Here is an 18850-nt window from a genome sequence, read left to right as displayed (position 1 = left end):
TGAACTCTGTTTCCTACTACCTTTTTTCACCTCCCACTCAATCAGTTTCTAACCTATTCAATCACTTTAGGGCCCATACCAAGGGTGCTCTGTTTATTTATCTCACCCAGGTGGAACCATGTCAAATGTCCTACTGAAATCCAAGTACACTACATCTAATGCTCTCCCCTGATCTAACACTCAATCAAAGACATTTATCAGATTTGGCGAAGAGAGAATTTGAAATGAAATTGGCCACAGAGGTAAAAACTCATAATAAAAACATTTTAAAATATATTCAAAGCAAGAAACCTGTGAGGGAGTCGGTTAGACATTAGATGACAGAGGGGTTAAAGGGGCTCTTAGGGAAGATAAGGCCATTGCAGAAAGACTAAATGAATTCTTTGCCTCCGTGTTTACTAATGAGGATGTTGGGGAGATACCAGTTCCAGAGATGGTTTTCAAGGGTGATGACTCAGACGAACTGAACGAAATCACTGTGAACCTGGAAGATGTAGTAGGCCAGATTGACAAACTAAAGAGTAGCAAATCACCTGGACCAGATGGTATGCATCCTAGGGTTCTGAAGGAACTCAAAAATGAAATTTCTCATCTATTGGTTAAAATTTGTAACCTATCATTAAAATCATCCATTGTACCTGAAGACTGGAGGGTGGCCAACTGGCCAATGTAACCCCAATATTTAAAAAAGACTCCAGGGGCGATCCGGGTAACTATAGACCAGTGAGCCTGACTTCAGTGCCGGGAAAAATAGTGGAAACTATTCTCAAGATCAAAATCGTAGAGCATATAGAAAGACATGATTTAATGGAACATAGTCAACATGGATTTACCCAAGGGAAGTCTTGCCTAACAAATCTGCTTCATTTTTTTGAAGGGGTTAATAAACATGTGGATAAAGGTGAACCAGTAGATGTAGTGTATTTGGATTTTCAGAAGGCGTTTGACAAAATCCCTCATGAGAGGCTTCTACGAAAACTAAAAAGTCATGGGATAGGAGGCGATGTCCTTTCGTGGATTACAAGCTGGTTAAAAGACAGGAAACAGAGAGTAGGATTAAATGGTCAATTTTCTCAGTGGAAAAGGTTAAACAGTGGAGTGCCTCAGGGATCTGTACTTGGACCGGTGCTTTTCAATATATATATAAATGATCTGGAAAGGAATACGACTAGTGAGGTTATCAAATTTGCAGATGATACAAAATTATTCCGAGTAGTTAAATCACAAGCAGACTGTGATACATTACAGGAGGACCTTGCAAGACTTGAAGATTGGGCATCCAAATGGCAGATGAAATTTAATGTGGACAAGTGTAAGGTGTTGCATATAGGGAAAAATAACCATTGCTGTAGTTACACGATGTTGGGTTCCATATTAGGAGCTACCACCCAGGAAAAAGTTCTAGGCATCATAGTGGATAATACTTTAAAATCGTCGGCTCAGTGTGCGGCAGCAGTCAAAAAAGCAAATAGAATGTTAGGAATTATTAGAGTGTGTGTGTGTGTGTGCGTGTGTGTGTGAGAGAGCTTATGTATGTGAGATGGAGCATGTATGTATGTGTGAGAGAGCATATGTGTGAACAAATAGCATGTAAAAGAGCATGTGGGTGAATATGTATAGGAGCATGTATGCAAGTGAGCAAATAGCATATAAGACTGCATGTGACTGTGAGAAAGAAGCTGTGCTGGCCCGAGGAAGCCTCTGTTTGTATGTTCTGGGAAGAGAGACAAAGTGTGCATTAGAGAGAATGTGCGTGCATCTATGTGTGTGAGGGAGCATATGTATGTGTATGTGAGAGAGAACATGTATGAGGATGTGTGAGTAAGCAAGTGTGTGTGTTTGTTGGAGAATATGGGTATGTGAGAGAGAGGGGAGAAAGTTGTATCAGTTCCTCCCCAAACTAATCCATGACAATCTCAGGGTGACTTGAAATCAAAAGTTCCCAGGTATAGAGAGCAGGGGATATTCTTATCCTTATTAGTTTTGATAATTGGGTGTTATTTGATAGGGATGTGAATCGTTTTTCGACGATTAAAATTATCGTCCGATAATTTTAATATCGTCTTAAACCGTTATGGAACACAATACAATAGAGATTCTAACGATTTATCGTTATAAATCGTTAGAATCGTGAGCCGGCACACTAAAACCCCCTAAAACCCACCCCCGACCCTTTAAATTAAATCTCCCACCCTCCCGAACCCCCCCCCCCAATGACTTAAATAACCTGGGTGTCCAGCGGCGGTCCGGAACGGCAGCGGTCCGGAACGGGCTCCTGCTATTGAATCTTGTTGTCTTCAGCCGGCGCCATTTTCCAAAATGGCGCCGAAAAATGGCGGTGGCCATAGAACAACACGATTCCACGGCAGGAGGTCCTTCCGGACCCCCGCTGGACTTTTGGCAAGTCTTGTGGGGGTCAGGAGGCCCCCCCCCAAGCTGGCCAAAAGTTCCTGGAGGTCCAGCGGGGGTCAGGGAACGATTTCCCGCCGCGAATCGTTTCCCGTGCGGAAAATGGCGCCGGCAGGAGATCGACTGCAGGAGGTCATTCAGCGAGGCGCCGGAACCCTCGCTGAACGACCTCCTGCAGTCGATCTCCTGCCGGCGCCATTTTCCGTACGGGAAACGATTCGCGGCGGGAAATCGTTCCCTGACCCCCGCTGGACCTCCAGGAACTTTTGGCCAGCTTGGGGGGGGCTCCTGACCCCCACAAGACTTGCCAAAAGTCCAGCGGGGGTCCGGAAGGACCTCCTGCCGTGGAATCGTGTTGTTCTATGGCCGCCGCCATTTTGGAAAATGGCGCCGGCTGAAGACAACAAGATTCAATAGCAGGAGCCCGTTCCGGACCGCTGCCGTTCCGGACCGCCGCTGGACACCCAGGTTATTTAAGTCATTTGGGGGGGGTTCGGGAGGGTGGGAGATTTAATTTAAAGGGTCGGGGGTGGGTTTTAGGAGGATTTAATGTGCCGGCTCACAATTTAACGATTTTTCACGATATTTACCCCCCCAAACGGCAACAATACGATTCCCTCCCCCTCCCAGCCGAAATCGATCGTTAAGACGATCGAGGACACGATTCACATCTCTATTACTTGATGTCTTCTGTTTTGAAATATTTTATTTATTTGGTTTATTTTCTGCATTTAATGATATTAGGCAATAATGTGTATGTGTGTGTGAGAGAGCTTATGTATGTGAGATGGAGCATGTATGTCCCTCATGAGAGCATGTATGTCCCTCATGAGAGGCTTCTACGAAAACTAAAAGGTCATGGGATAGGAGGCGATGTCCTTTCGTGGATTACAAGCTGGTTAAAAGACAGGAAACAGAGAGTAGGATTAAATGGTCAATTTTCTCAGTGGAAAAGGGTAAACAGTGGAGTGCCTCAGGGATCTGTACTTGGACCGGTGCTTTTCAATACATATATAAATGATCTGGAAAGGAATACGACGAGTGAGGTTATCAAATTTGCAGATGATACAAAATTATTCAGAGTAGTTAAATCACAAGCAGACTGTGGTACATTGCAGGAGGACCTTGCAAGACTTGAAGATTGGGCATCCAAATGGCAGATGAAATTTAATATGGACAAGTGCAGGGTGTTGCATATAGGGAAAAATAACCGTTGCTGTAGTTACACGATGTTAGGTTCCATATTAGGAGCTACCACCCAGGAAAAAGATCTAGGCATCATAGTGGATAATACTTTAAAATCGTCAGCTCAGTGTGCTGCAGCAGTCAAAAAAGCAAATAGAATGTTAGGAATTATTAGGAAGGGAATGGTTAATAAAACGGAAAATGTCGTAATGCCTCTATATCACTCCATGGTGAGACCACACCTTGAATACTGTGTACAATTCTGGTCGCTGCATCTCAAAAAAGATATAGTTGCGATGGAGAAGGTACAGAGAAGGGCAACCAAAATGATAAAGGGGATGGAACAGCTTCCCTATGAGGAAAGGCTGAAGAGATTAGGGCTGTTCAGCTTGGAGAAGAGACGGCTGAGGGGGGATATGATAGAGGTCTTTAAGATCATGAGAGGTCTTGAACGAGTAGATGTGACTCGGTTATTTTCACTTTCGAATAATAGAAGGATTAGGGGGCATTCCATGAAGATAGCAAGTAGCACATTTAAGACTAATCGGAGAAAATTCTTTTTCACTCAATGCACAATAAAGCTCTGGAATTTGTTGCCAGAGGATGTGGTTAGTGCAGTTAGTGTAGCTGGGTTCAAAAAAGGTTTGGATAAGTTCTTGGAGAAGTCCATTAATGGCTATTAATCAATTTTACTTAGGGAATAGCCACTGCTATTAATTGCATCAGTAGCATGGGATCTTCTTAGTGTTTGGGTAATTGCCAGGTTCTTGTGGCCTGTTTTGGCCTCTGTTGGAAACAGAATGCTGGGCTTCATGGACCCTTGGTCTGACCCAGCATGGCAATTTCTTATGTTCTCATGTTCTTAATTTAAAAAAATAATTATTGTGTATTCTTTTCATCAGCTGTTTTGAATATTTATTCTTTTTATGATTATGGTTTTACTATTATGATTGATGGTTTATATATCTTGATTTTATTGTTTGATATTTAATCAGGAATAGTGATATTTCTGTTTTTATATTGTTGCATTGCATATGGAGTCTATCTTGTTACGCTTTCCAATTCAGTTTTTGTCTGCATGTTTCTAGTTATACTTTGTCTCTTTATTCTATATTTGGTAAGATTTCATCTGAATTCTGCATGTGTGATTGAGGTGAGGTATTTTGCTATCATAGTTTCAGCTTGGCTTGTTCTGTTTTCCTGAAATCAGGTGTATTGATGTTTTAGGACCTGATGTAATATTTGAAGTTTTGCCTTTTAATCGGTAGGGTTGTTACTGTTTGTCGTGTTTGAGTGCTGGCAGTTAGTGCTCATTTCATGTGGGAGGTTTACTATATTGTAATTAAGTTTACTTAAAGCTTTCTGACGAGCAACATGCTTTACAATAGTCCCAATAGCAAATGACTGTAGGTGTCTTTTTTTGCAGAGTTTTCTGGTTGGTACCACCAGTCGTGCATATGATTAATATACATGTTTTAAGTGATATTTTTACCTTAGAACATTGAATATTCTTTTTCATGTAAAATCAGTTACTATAAAGGCATATTTTTTTAATTATTTGTGGGAAGAGTGGGACAGGAGTGTATGCAAGGCTGTAAGTTTTGCCTATGACACCTAATACCCTTGTACCAGCTCTGGTTGCATTGGCTCCACAAGAGAAAGCAGGATTCCATCTGGAGCTGTACTACTTTCGGTTAGTGACTCTCCCCAGTCTTGGCCAGGACTTAATTTTCTATTTTTATAAGCCCAGGGAACAGTAGGGTCAATTCTTGTCCCCTCTCTGTTATGCTCAGGCTTGTGGACCCTTGGCCGATGGGAGGATGGCATACCTTTCGGAGGATCCGTAGGTTCTCTCGTCGGGTGGCGAGGCAGAGCAGGAGACAGGACCGGCTGACCCTTGGCACTGGAGACTGAGGCGAGCGTGGAGGCGATGAAGAGACGAGATGAGGTACTGTGTCTTCACCACTGGAAGTCTGTGGTCCCCCCAGGAGGAGCCCGTAGGGACCCGGACCACTGGGACTTAGGCGGGCCCTTCGAGAGGGTGGTCTGGAAGGAGTCCTAGGTCGAGTGCCAGAGGGTTGTCGCTCACCAGTCCGAGGTCGCACACCGAAGGATCACCACTTGCCAGTCCGAAGTCACACGCCAGAGAATCACCGCTTGCCAATCCGAAGTCAGGATCCAGAGAATCACTGAAGGCCAATCCGAAGTCAGGAACCAGGAATGTCAAGACGAAACAGGAACAAGATCCAAGGCTTAGAGACTCACTGAAGCAAGCAGACTAGACAGCGCTAGTGGACGTTGCCAAGTCGCTGGATGAGCAGAGGGAGCTGCCTTTTATACTTCCTCTGCTCTGCCTGATAGAGAACAGGTGAAGCCATTTAAAGGGATTAGGTCCCTTTAAATCAGTGGAGGAGGCACGGCCTTGCGCCTAAGGATGGTGGTGGCCATCTTGAATTTCCCCGCGGAGGGGAGACGCTGCGAGGGAGGAAGCAGGATGGCTTCCCCTGCTGCGAGCAGGATCGGAGGCCGCGCGGGTGCGGTGGCCCAAATTGGAGCCCTCCCCCGGGGCTCCCGTGGTGAGAGAGCACCACAAATCAGATAGGGGGCCACGGTCGTGGGGCGCCATGGCCGCGGGACACAACAGTACCCCCCTCTTTAGGGCGTCTCCCCAGAGGCCTGGGTTTAGCTGGATGGTCCTTGTGGAACTGCTCCAGCAAATTCCGGTCCAGGATATTAGCCAGTGGTTCCCAGGAGTTCTCCTCGGGACCGAAGTCTTCCCACGCTATCAGGTATTCCCATTTCTTCCTATGTTTCCTCACATCTAGAACCTCTCCGACTTGATAGGTGTTGTCATCTTCAGAGGCCACAGGTTGCGGGGTCGGAGGCATGCTGGAAGGCCATGACAAAACCAGAGGCTTCAGTAGGGAGACGTGGAACATGTTGTGAATCTTGAGGGACGGAGGGAGACAAAGTTGATACGAGACAGCACCCACTTGCCGGATGATGGAGAACGGTCCGATGAACCGCGGAGCCAGTCGCGATGATGGCAGTTTCAACCGGATGAACTGCGTGCTCACCAAACCTTTTGGCCCGGCTTGAGAGACGGGTAAGGCCTTCTGTGCTAGTCTGCGTATCTCTTAGCTGCCTGACCAGCCCTGATCAGGGCGTGTTGCATGGATATCCACAGGCTATGCAACTCATCGGTGGAGAGTTGAGCTGTCGGAGATGCAACCGTGATGGGAACAGGCAGTGGCGGGTGTGACTGCTTCACATAAACTATCTGAAATGGGAAGGACCCCGTTGCTGCTGAGATATGGGAATTCAGCGCAAATTCGGCCCAGGGTAGCAAGCTGGCCCAGTCGTCTTGTTTTAACATTAGAGATGTGAATCGTGTCCTCGATCGTCTTAACGATCGATTTCGGCTGGGAGGGGGAGGGAATCGTATTGTTGCCGTTTGGGGGGGTAAAATATCGTGAAAAATCGTGAAAAATCGAGAAAAATCGAAAAAACGTAAAATCGCAAAACCGGCACATTAAAACCCCCTAAAACCCACCCCCGACCCTTTAAATTAAATCCCCCACCCTCCCGAACCCCCCCCAAATGACTTAAATAACCTGCAGGTCCAGTGGCGGTCCGGAACGGCAGCGGTCCGGAACGGGCTCCTGCTACTGAATCTTGTTGTCTTCAGCCGGCGCCATTTTCCAAAATGGCGCCGAAAAATGGCGGCGGCCATAGACGAACACGATTGGACGGCAGGAGGTCCTTCCGGACCCCCGCTGGACTTTTGGCAAGTCTTGTGGGGGTCAGGAGGCCCCCCCCCAAGCTGGCCAAAAGTTCCTGGAGGTCCAGCGGGGGTCAGGGAGCGATTTTCCGCCGCGAATTGTTTTCGTACGGAAAATGGCGCCGGCAGGAGATCGACTGCAGGAGGTCGTTCAGCGAGGGTTCCGGCGCCTCGCTGAACGACCTCCTGCAGTCGATCTCCTGCCGGCGCCATTTTCCGTACGAAAACAATTCGCGGCGGGAAATCGCTCCCTGACCCCCGCTGGACCTCCAGGAACTTTTGGCCAGCTTGGGGGGGGGCCTCCTGACCCCCACAAGACTTGCCAAAAGTCCAGCGGGGGTCCGGAAGGACCTCCTGCCGTCCAATCGTGTTCGTCTATGGCCGCCGCCATTTTTCGGCGCCATTTTGGAAAATGGCGCCGGCTGAAGACAACAAGATTCAGTAGCAGAAGCCCGTTCCGGACCGCTGCCGTTCCGGACCGCCACTGGACCTGCAGGTTATTTAAGTCATTTGGGGGGGGTTCGGGAGGGTGGGGGATTTAATTTAAAGGGTCGGGGGTGGGTTTTAGGGGGTTTTAGTGTGCCGGCTCACGATTCTAATGATTTATAACGATAAATCGTTAGAATCTCTATTGTATTGTGTTCCATAACGGTTTAAGACGATATTAAAATTATCGGACGATAATTTTAATCGTCCTAAAACGATTCACATCCCTAATTAACATACAGATGAAGAAATTGCTTTAAGGTCTGGTTCGCCCTCTCTGCAAGACCGTTGGATTGTGGATGATAAGCGGACGTGTAATCTAGGGTGACGTCGAACTTCTGGCAAAGGGCCTTCCAGAATTTAGTGGTAAATTGAGGCCCTCGATCGGACAGGATGCCTTTAGGCAGACCATGAAGCCGGAAGATGTGCTGGACGAATAGCTGAGCCAGCTGTGGTGCGGATGGCAACCCTGGCAAAGGCACGAAATGCGCCATCTTGCTAAAATGGTCGACAACCACCCATATTACTGTGTTGCCATTGGAGGGTGGCAGATCCACCACAAAGTCAATTGCCACATGGGTCCACAGTTCCACAGGGGCAGGCAATGGTTGAAGTAAGCCTGGGGTTGAACCGGAGATCCTCTTGTGGCGAGCACAGGTCTGGCAGGACTCCACGTATGCCCGGACATCCTTATTCACCTTGGGCCACCAGTAGTACCGGCGCAGGTGCTGCAAGGTGCGAGATTGCCCTGGGTGGCCCGAACAGCGGGAATCGAGGGCCTACGCCAGCACTTGTTTCCGCAAGTGAGGCGGAACCAGGGTTTTTCCAGGTGGGATGGTGGTGGTAGTTGCCAGGTGGATCCGGGATGGCTCAATGATGTACTGTGGTTCTTCAGAAGCCTCCATGGAATCAAATACCCGTGATAGGGCGTCAGCCTTGGTATTCTTCTCAGCCGGTCTGTATCGAAGAATGAAGTTAAAATGGGTAAAGAACAGGGCCCACCGGGCTTGTCTGGGATTGAGCCGTTGTGCCCAGTGTACCAGTGTAAGTACTCTAAATTTTTGTGGTCTGTGAAGACCGTGAACTCGTGCTGTGCCCCCTCCAGTCATGGGTGCCACTCTTCTAAGGCCACTTTGATGGCCAAGAGCTCCTTGTCGCCAATGGTGTAGTTCCACTTCGCTGGCGTGAACTGGCGGGAGAGGAAAGCACACGGACGTAGCTTGTGGCCCTTGGAGGCCTGACTCAGGTCAGCCCCTACACCCTCAGAAGATGCATCCACTTCGACAAAGAATGGTTGTTGTGGGTCGGGATGTCGAAGGCAGGGCTGCAGCATGAATGCCTCCTTGAGGCGACGGAAGGCGGTCTCCGCGGCCGGAGGCCACCTTTTGGGGTCCGCTCCTTTTCGTGTCAGGGCTGTCATCGGCACCACAATGGATGCATAGTGGGGAATAAAAGACTGGTAATAGTTTGTGAAACCCAGGAACCTTTGGAGTGCCTTGAGCCTGGATGGCTATGGCCATTCCCGAATGGCACTTAGCTTTTGCGGATCCATACGGAATCCCTGACTGGAGACTATGTATCCCAGGAAGGGAAGAGACTCCTGCTCAAACAGGCACTTTTTAAGCTTCGCATACAGCTTATGTTCCCTGAGGCGTTGCAAGACTTGGACGACGTGCTGACGGTGTGCGGTCAAGGAATCGGAGAAAATCAGGATGTCGTCCAAATATATTACCACACATTGGTACAGAAGGTTGCGGAATATTTCATTCATGGTATTCTGGAATACTGCGGGGGCATTGCAAAGCCCGAATGGCATCACCAAATACTCATAGTGGCCGTCTCGAGTATTGAAGGCCGTCTTCCATTCAGCACCCTCCTAAATTCGAATGAGATTGTAAGCCCTTCGAAGGTCCAACTTGGAAAACTTCCTTGCCCCTTGCAAGCAGTCAAAGAGTTCAGAGATGAGAGGCAAGGGATAGCGATCCTTTACCGTTATAGCATTCAAGTCCCGGTAGTCTATGCAGGAGCGAAGTGTGCAAAAGATACAGGTCTTTCTAGACGTTTCCCATGCCATGCAGGCACGGAGGAAACTGTTTCTTTCTTTGAAGCAAGCTGCTCTAGATATAGGAGCTACTTTTTTCTTGAAATTCCCTTGTAAGTGCCAGATAACATACCAAACAAATTTATTTTTCTTGACCCCACACACTTGGAACATTTTTTAAGGGATAAGTCTCAGAATACCTAGATAGGTTTAAGGAGTTTAAAGGTTGTTTAGAAATAAATGATGCACGTTTGTACTGACAGCCTCATCCTCTCCTATATGTGAGCTAGATTCAGTTATTATGTTATTTTAAAAGAATGGAAGTAATGATGAAAACATTTGATTTGTATACTGGATTACCTTATTGTATCATTTTATGTTATAATTGAATAAACAATAAAGAAAGAAAGAAAGAATGTTCAGTATTTATTTGAGTGAGATTCAGCCTTGCCTGTCACTAAAGATTTCCCCCCTTATATTTTTCCATCATAGGCAGTGGGAGGGGATTTTAGTATTCTTGAAATCCTCCCCTAACTGTAACTCCATCTTTTTGTGGGAAGGCTTAAGAAGCCTATAAATTTCCCTCAAGACATGTAATCAGGCTCATTGTCTCTCCCCAGGAGTGATCAGAAGGAGGGCGAGGAGTTTTGCTATTGGTCTTGGCCATCCTACAGCTGGGATTGATCAAGAAGAGAAAAGGATATTTCTACAGAGAGTTTTTGTGGATTTTGATCAGCTTCGAAGGAAGGGCATCCACCTGGTATCCAGAAGGGCTGGCTCACTGATATTTTGCCCAAGCTACTTGTCAAAGGCAAGGGTGAGAAGATTCTTGCCATTCCAGTAAGATTTTCCTGGAGTCCAAAGACCTGTTTCTGATATTGAGGACTATTTTTGAACCTTGGGATTTTTTGTCACCTTTTCCCAGTGTATGCAGGAATTATATTCAAGCAGCCTTACCCTCCAAGGGGAGAGACTGTTGAGTATGGATGGCAGTGTAGAAAGGGAAAGACCAGCCAGGAGGAACAAAATGCACAAGGAAACTCTGATTTTCCTGACACTTGTATTTTTGATGCTGTTTCTTATATCACAACACTTGCGTAGATACTTATTTTCAAACTAAAGTAAATTTCTTCTTTTGAACACCAATTGGACTCAAACTTTTATTTTTTCTCCCTTTTTGTTTTGTTTTCTTTTGGTTGTTTTTTTTTTGTGAAGAGGGGTTTCTGTGTTGAATGGATAGTGACTGGAACTGGAAAATTGTTTTTTTCTTCTTTATTGATTTCCCTTTGTTTCCTCCTACATCATTCATTCACCACCCGTCTGAATTGTGGGGATTGATGGACCCTGACCACACTTAAGGTCCAGGAAGCTGAGCTTCCCCCCATCGCCGAATGAAACCCGGCAAATGTAGTTCCCTGGATATAGCAAATAATCAAACAGGGGACCAGCTACATGAGAAACATTTTAACATTATATTATTTTATATAACTGTGCATTAGTTCAGAACACTCCCTTTTTATATCCTTAGAGTTGATATTCCCAACAGAGTGAGCATGTGAAAGGCAATGCATGTGTGACTGAGTAGTATATGTGTATGTGTAAACTGAAAATGAGAATATACAAGTCTGTGTGTACGTCAGCGTGAGCAGGTGTATGTGTGTGTGAGAGAGAGGGACTGTGGGAAATAGAGAATCTGTGTGTGGGGGTGTTTGTGTGTGTGTCTGTGTGATAGAATATTTGGAAGATAGAGCATTTGTGTGTTGGAGACAGTGTGCATGTGTATGAATGAGGTGAAAATAATTGTGAAAGTAACTCCTTTCCCTTCCCTGCCCATCCCCAACAGCAACATTTCTTCCACAAAGTGCTAAGTATGGAGATGGAGAGCAGAGTTTTTAAAAATAATCTGTAGAAGATATTTGTTTTCTCTGATATTTTTATATATTTTATTGTTAAGGGTCAGTCTGTGAGGAGATATGAGGTATCAGATATTTAATAGTTTGTATTTTGGCATCTGTAGCAGTGTAGTTTTCTCTGTTTTTACTTTAGGTGGTGTATTGTTTTTTAGAATCTCTCGTAATATTAATTGAATAACTAGTATTTTTTAAGTTTTTGTAGGATGATTGAGTGTATTTGGAGCTATTCTGTTATGGGAGTAACTAGTAATTGGTATTCTTCAGTTTACACATTCTCTAGTTATAGAATTGCTGGATCTACAAAATAAGAATACATTCATTTTTACATTTTCTATCCATCGTTATCCCTAGATCGCACATCAGCAGCAGATTTGTGCCTAAAAATCCCCAGCACAATTTCAGATTGTGTCTACATAACAAAGATCAGAAGTATAGCACACCCCTACACTCAATGACTATGCAATGCATACCTTGGCCTGATAATAACTGTTGCTGGTAATTTAATGAAAAATTCCTAAGGACCCTATGCAATAGCATTAGCAATAAAGAAAGCCCTGGCCAATGTCAATGGCCAGTTTGGCCACTCCAGCTGTAGACCAGAATGTATTTTTTACAATTATTTGGCACCATTGCATCTCCAATTTTAGAAAATGGATGCAAGATGTTATTCAGATGATATTTAACACCCCATAGATTACACAAATTATATCCACAGCCAGTATCAGTTAATTGTTGGAGACAAAAACAGGATGAAGAGACCAAAAAGCATAAATAGAAATGTGCAGACAAAAGCTGAACTGGAAATCGTAACAGGCCATACGCTGACTCTACACAGTTCAATATTACCATCCTTCATTAAACATCAAACATTGAAATCAAGAAATATAAATCATGAGTCATAATAGTAAAACCAAAATAAAAAGAATAAATCAAATATTGCAAAACATCTGAAGATCAGAACATCCAATAATTAAAAACATGCTATAAATTAGAGATGTGAATCGTGTGCCCGATCGTCTTAACGATCAGGTTCGGATGGTGGGAGGGAAAAATCGGATCGTTAGAGATTGTGAATTGGAATCGTTCCGATTCCAATTCACATTGTTAAATTTTTAGTGAGGCCTGAGCAGATAAACAAAACCCCACCGACCCCCCCCCCAAAAAAAAATGTTAAATTACCTGGTGGTCCAGTGGGGGGGGGGGGGGGGGTCCCCGGCACGATCTCCCGCTCTCGGGCCATCGGCGCCATTTTGGCTACCACTGATAAAAAGGCGCCGATGGCCCGAAAAAAAAACCCACCCCGACCCTTTTCAAATTACCCCTTTGCTTCTCCCACCCTCCCAAAAACCTTTTAGATGTACCTGGTGGTCTAGCAGCCATCCCTTCAATCGTGCCGGTGCTGGAGGTTTCAAAATGGCACCAATCACCTTACCTTGTCACAGAGAGCAACCATCAATAGCTACACCTCTTTCATTTGCAGTATGTTGGGTCTATCACAGTACATGATGTTACTGGGGGGAGGGAGAGAGAGAGAGAGAGAGAGAGAGAGAGAGAGAGAGAGAGAGAGAGAGAGAGAGAGAGAGAGAGAGAGAGAGAGACTTGCTATAGTGCCTCTTCCCTAGAAAGGTATTTGTATCCCTATGGGAGGCCCACCTAGTAACTCGAGGTGGGGATTAGGTATGAGTGTAGGGGGTTGGGGGCCACTTTCACATTCAACATGAGATGTACGAACAGAACAGTGGTCTCTTGTGAAGATTTGATGGCCTTCGGAGTGAGGAAACTCACTCCAAGACAAGCTAGGTGGAGAGAACATTGTCCAAATCTCATCTTGGAGTGAGTTTCCTCATTCCGAAGGCCATCAAATCTTCACAAGAGACCACTGTTCTGTTTGTACGTCTCATGTTGAATGTGAAAGTGGCCCCCAATCCCCTACACTCATACCTAATCCCCACCTCGAGTTACTAGGTGGGCCTCCCATAGGGATACAAATACCTGTCTAGGGAAGAGGCATTATAGCAAGGTGTTTTCTCTCTCTCTCTCTCTCTCTCTCACTCTCTCCTGTCCAAAAACATCATGAACCATGATATATACTGACAATATAGTCCAAATTGGCTTAATAGCACAACTTGCACTAAGAGTGTGTTACATAGCTGTTATCGCAATTTGCAATACACATGCTTATTAGCATAAGGTAACACCCCTTTTTGGTATACCGTGCAATATTGGAAAATGAGGCCCATAGGGAAGAAGAACTGTATGTCATCAGCATAAGAGCATACTGGGTCCATCAAGCCAAGTATCCTATTTCCAACAGTGACCAATCCAAGTCACAAGTTCTTGGCAAGTACCCAAACATTAAATAAATCTCAAGCTACTATTGCTTATTAATTAATAGCAGTTTATGGATTTTTCCTCTAGGAACATCTAAACCTTTTTTCAACCCATCTACACTAACTGCTGTAACCCCATCCTCTGGCAATGAATTCCAGAGCTTAACTATGCATTGAGTGAAAAAGAATTTTCTTTGATTTATTTTAAATAAGCTACTTGCTAACTTCATGGAGTGCCCCCTTGTCCTTCTATTATCTGAGAGAGTAAATAACCGATTTACATTAACTTGATCTAATCCTTTCATGATTTTGTAGATGTCTATCACATCCCCCTTCAGTCGTCTCTTCTCCAAACTGAACAGCCCAAATTTCCTTAGCCTTACCTCATAGGGCAGCAGTTCCATGCCACTTATCATTTTGGTCACCCTTCTCTGCACTTTCTCCAGTGCAACTACATCTTTTTTGAGATGCAGCGACGAGAATTGCACACAGTATTCAAGATGTAGTCTCACCATGGAGCAATATAGACATTATGACATCCATTGTTTTATTTGCCATTCCCTTCTTAATAATTCTTAACATTCTGTTTGCTTTTTTAATTACCACAGCACACTGGGCCAACAATTTCAATGTAATATCCATTATGATGCCAACATCTCTTTCCTGGGTGGTAACTCCTAAGATAGAACCTAACATTGTGTAACTACAGCAAGAGTTATTTTTCCCTATATTCATCACTTGGCACTTGTCCACATTAAATTTCATCTGCCATTTGAAAGCCCAATCTTCTAGTCTCGCAAGGTCCTCCTGCAATTTATAACAATCCGCTTGAGATTTAACTACTCTGCATAATTTTGTTTCATCCACAAATCTGATCAACTCACTCATCATACCCCTTTCCAGATCATTTATAAATATATTAAAAAGCACCGGTCCAAGTACAGATCCCTGAGGCATTCCAATGTTTACCTTTTTCCACTGTGAAAACTGACCATTTAATCCTGCTCTCTGTTTCCTGACTTTTAACCAGTTTATAATCAACAAAAGGACATCACCTCCTTTCCCATGACTTTTTAGTTTTCTTAGTAGCCTCTCATGCAGGACTTTGTCGAACGCCTTCTGAAAATCCAGTATACACCACATCTACCAGTTCACCTTTGTCCACATATTTATTCACTCCTTCAATAAAATGTAGGAGATTTGTGAGGCAAGACTTCCCTTGGTTAAATCCATGCTGGCTGTGTCCCATTAAACCATGTCTATCTAAATGTTTTGTTATTTTATTCTTTAAAAAACTTTCCATGATTTTTCCTAGCACTGAACTCAGGCTCACTGGTGTATACTTTCCCGGATCACCCCTGGAGCCCTTTTTAAATATTGGGGATACATTGGCCGTCTTCCAATCTTCAGGTACAACGGATGATTTTAATGATAGCTTACAAATTAACTGAAATAGGTCTGAGATTTCTTTTTTTAGTTCTTTCAGAACCCTGGGCTGTATGCCATCCAGTTCAGGTGATTTACTACTCTTCAGTTTGTAAATCTGGCCTACCACATCTTCCAGGTTCACCCTGATTTGGTTCAGTTCATCTGAATCATCACCCTTATAGTGTGCATTATATATATCCATTTACTGTGCACAATTTACACTAGTGCACACTATTATAACAAGTGTACACTAAAATGAAAAATTTGCAAAAAAATGTTCATGGAATTTTTCATCATTTCAACTTAGAAATGATATGAAATGAAATAGGCAATGCTGTTGACATTGCCTATGTCTTTAAAGTTAGCCAGATAACTTGTCCCAGATAGTCAGCAGAGTAAATGATTACAATTATTCAACTAATTTTAGTTGACTAACTTTTAAACCTATCTGATTAGCTTTGAATATCAGTATTTGGGATTGAAGTTATCCAGCATTGTGTGGCTGGAGAACGTTAGACTTAACAGCAATATTAAAAAAAGGAATATAGCTGGTTAATTGGCCATATAGTGCAACAACGATAAAAAAGTCCCACAGGCCTGGCATTCAGAAGCAGAGACAACCCCCCCCCCCCCCCAGTACAACCTGTTACCCAAGGGCCCTGCAAGGCTGATCCTCCCTCCACACCCTAAAATCTCAAACAACATTTAAAAATTAAAAATGATAAGGGCTTGGTGGCTAAACTCCCTCCCCTCCCCCCCCCCCCTCCCCCAGCTACCCTGGCACTGCATCATTTTTATTTAATAACCCTTCCTCAGCCGTCCTCTCTCCCCAAATTAGCCCAAACCCTCCACCCTTCTATCTCTTCTGCCAGGATATTGGTATCCTCCTATTGGGATCCTAGCCAGTGCTTTCTGTTTTGCTATTGACAGCATAGCTGGAGCCATAACAAGCCAGAAAACACCGGTCAGGATCACCTGAAGAGCAAATCAGGATCCCAGCAGAAGAGGCACTTTTCACACAAGTGGCTTAAGTGCTTACTATTGTAAGCAGTATATACGAACTTTTAACAAATAGATAACACCAGTAATAATCAATAGGTACTGATGGATCAGGATTTTGGAATGAATCCGTTGGATGGTTTGAAAATGGCTGTTGGAGGCCAATATTTAACACAGTCGAGGATTGGCAATGTCATGCTTCTAATTTTCTGTGTCTCTGGAAAGGGAAGGCGTAACGGTTAAGTGAAATATTTCGGTTCATAATCTACTGGCTCAGGTATGGTGACAGATCATATAAGATTACTGGAAAGGGACAGTACCCTTGCTGTTTATGTTTTTCTTAATAATGAAAAAAAAAGTTAGAGAAAGCTTATCAAAGGTTTCCATCTGTTCACTGAAGAAATTGCCAGTTGCAAAACCTGATCAATTGTTAGCAGTGTAGCAAATCTCGATTAAAACTGAAAAAATGGCCTCCATTAGATTCCCCTTTCCTTTTTGTTTCTTTCATATGTGATGGTTTAGATCGCCACTTTTCTTTCAAAAAACTTTTTCCTCTTGTGGCTTTTGTTCAACTTGCACGCTTCAGGAAAAAAAAAATGTAAAAAGAAGTCCTGTTTCACAAAGAGTCTGTACGTGCCCCACTGCACTTTGCTAACCTTGCTTTCAGACAGGTAGCTCAGAAAAGCAAATAAGCCTGGTAAGTGAGCTATCAAAAATCAATAGCCTCTCTTCTCCCTTCTGTCACGACATTCATTTGTGGGTTTCTAAAATGCAGACACTGAGAGATAATAACTCAGTATTCTTGCTGTAACCCATTGCCAACTGTCAAGCATTATTATCACCTTATCCTTTGAAAATATATTTAATGAGTAAACGGATAGTAGAGCAATCAGCAGAGAGACAGTGTCAAAAACGTAAGCCCAGGGTTAAGTGTTATTTTCTGCCTCACAGCTTTCTTTTCCCTGTCTCCTGACAGCTGCCTTTCTGCTCCTAAACAAGAAGAAATGTTTCCAGGTTAATCCTGGGGCAGTTCAGGGCCTGCTGAGTGATACTGTTTATGGAGGACAATCTCTCCTGAGCATTCCTGATTTTGTTAGCTTACCCCAGTGCGCTGTGGTACCTATAACTCTGCTTCTTCTGTGGGAAATCAAAACTCCAAGTACCAAAAACACACTAGGAAAGGGTACGAAAAAGTGAGGCCTACTCACCAGAACCCAGGGTGCAGGACCGGGACGAAAGCCAACTGATGCCCTAAGCCCAGCCCATCAATTGTGGCCCCCTCGGCCCTTCCATTGTTTAACTGACAAGACATTAAGACTCAATAAATGCTGAAGGTGAAATAGATTAAAAATTCAGTTCTCTTCCAGGCTCTCCCACAGCCTAGACCCCACAACAATATTAAATGTAAACTTTAAATATATAAATATATATATATATATATATATATATAACACTAAATAGCAGTAAGCAATATAAGCAGATTTCTTACAACTAGGGGACAACAGAAGAAATGCAAATTTTCAGCACTCTGTGGTGCCCCCCTTTCCTTGGTGCCCTATGCACGTGCTTAATTTGCCAGGGCGCCTGGCAGCTCTGAGAGATAATGCATGCTCTCAGCACCCAGTTAGAGGGTCATATTATAACAACCTGCATAGGGCTAAAGTCTGCAGGTACACTTTACCCAGAAACTTTAGGACAATCTTTCAAAGCAGGCTTATGAATGTAGGTGTCCGCTTCGAACGTTTGTGGGCTTTCTGGATCCTCCTCAGCAGTATCGAAAAGTTTACACAGAAATCTTTTCCCTCCACCCCAACTTTGCCTCCCTTCTAGAACACCTATTTCAACTGCAGGTTAAAGTGCACAGAAAAAGACGTTTTATACATACTTTAAAATACAAAAGCCCTGGGATGATTTTAAAAGTGTGAATTGCATGCATGGCACAGGGTTTTGTGGGTGTAATGCGCTTTGACTATCAACTCCTTAATGTTCCCAGGAAATTGTATTATTGCTTGCTTTAAAGATAACACGGTTTAAAATTACAAACTTAAGGGGGCAATTTTCAAAACATTTTTATACGGAAGGCAAGCAAAACTACTCATCCCCAATAAAAGGGTTTCTCTTGCATTATATTTATGCACTGGAATTCACTTCAAAGTGATATGAGGAAAGTAATAAATTACTGTCATTTTAGAAAACTGGTTAAAAGTTTCCTCTTCACCTTACCTTTTGTATGATTATTTTAGTTTCATGCTGTCATTTTTGTACTTAACAGAATGTT

Source organism: Rhinatrema bivittatum, chromosome 2, assembly GCF_901001135.1.
Source record: "Rhinatrema bivittatum chromosome 2, aRhiBiv1.1, whole genome shotgun sequence".
In the NCBI taxonomy this organism is placed as follows: domain Eukaryota; kingdom Metazoa; phylum Chordata; class Amphibia; order Gymnophiona; family Rhinatrematidae; genus Rhinatrema; species Rhinatrema bivittatum.
This window is presented reverse-complemented; position numbering follows the sequence as displayed.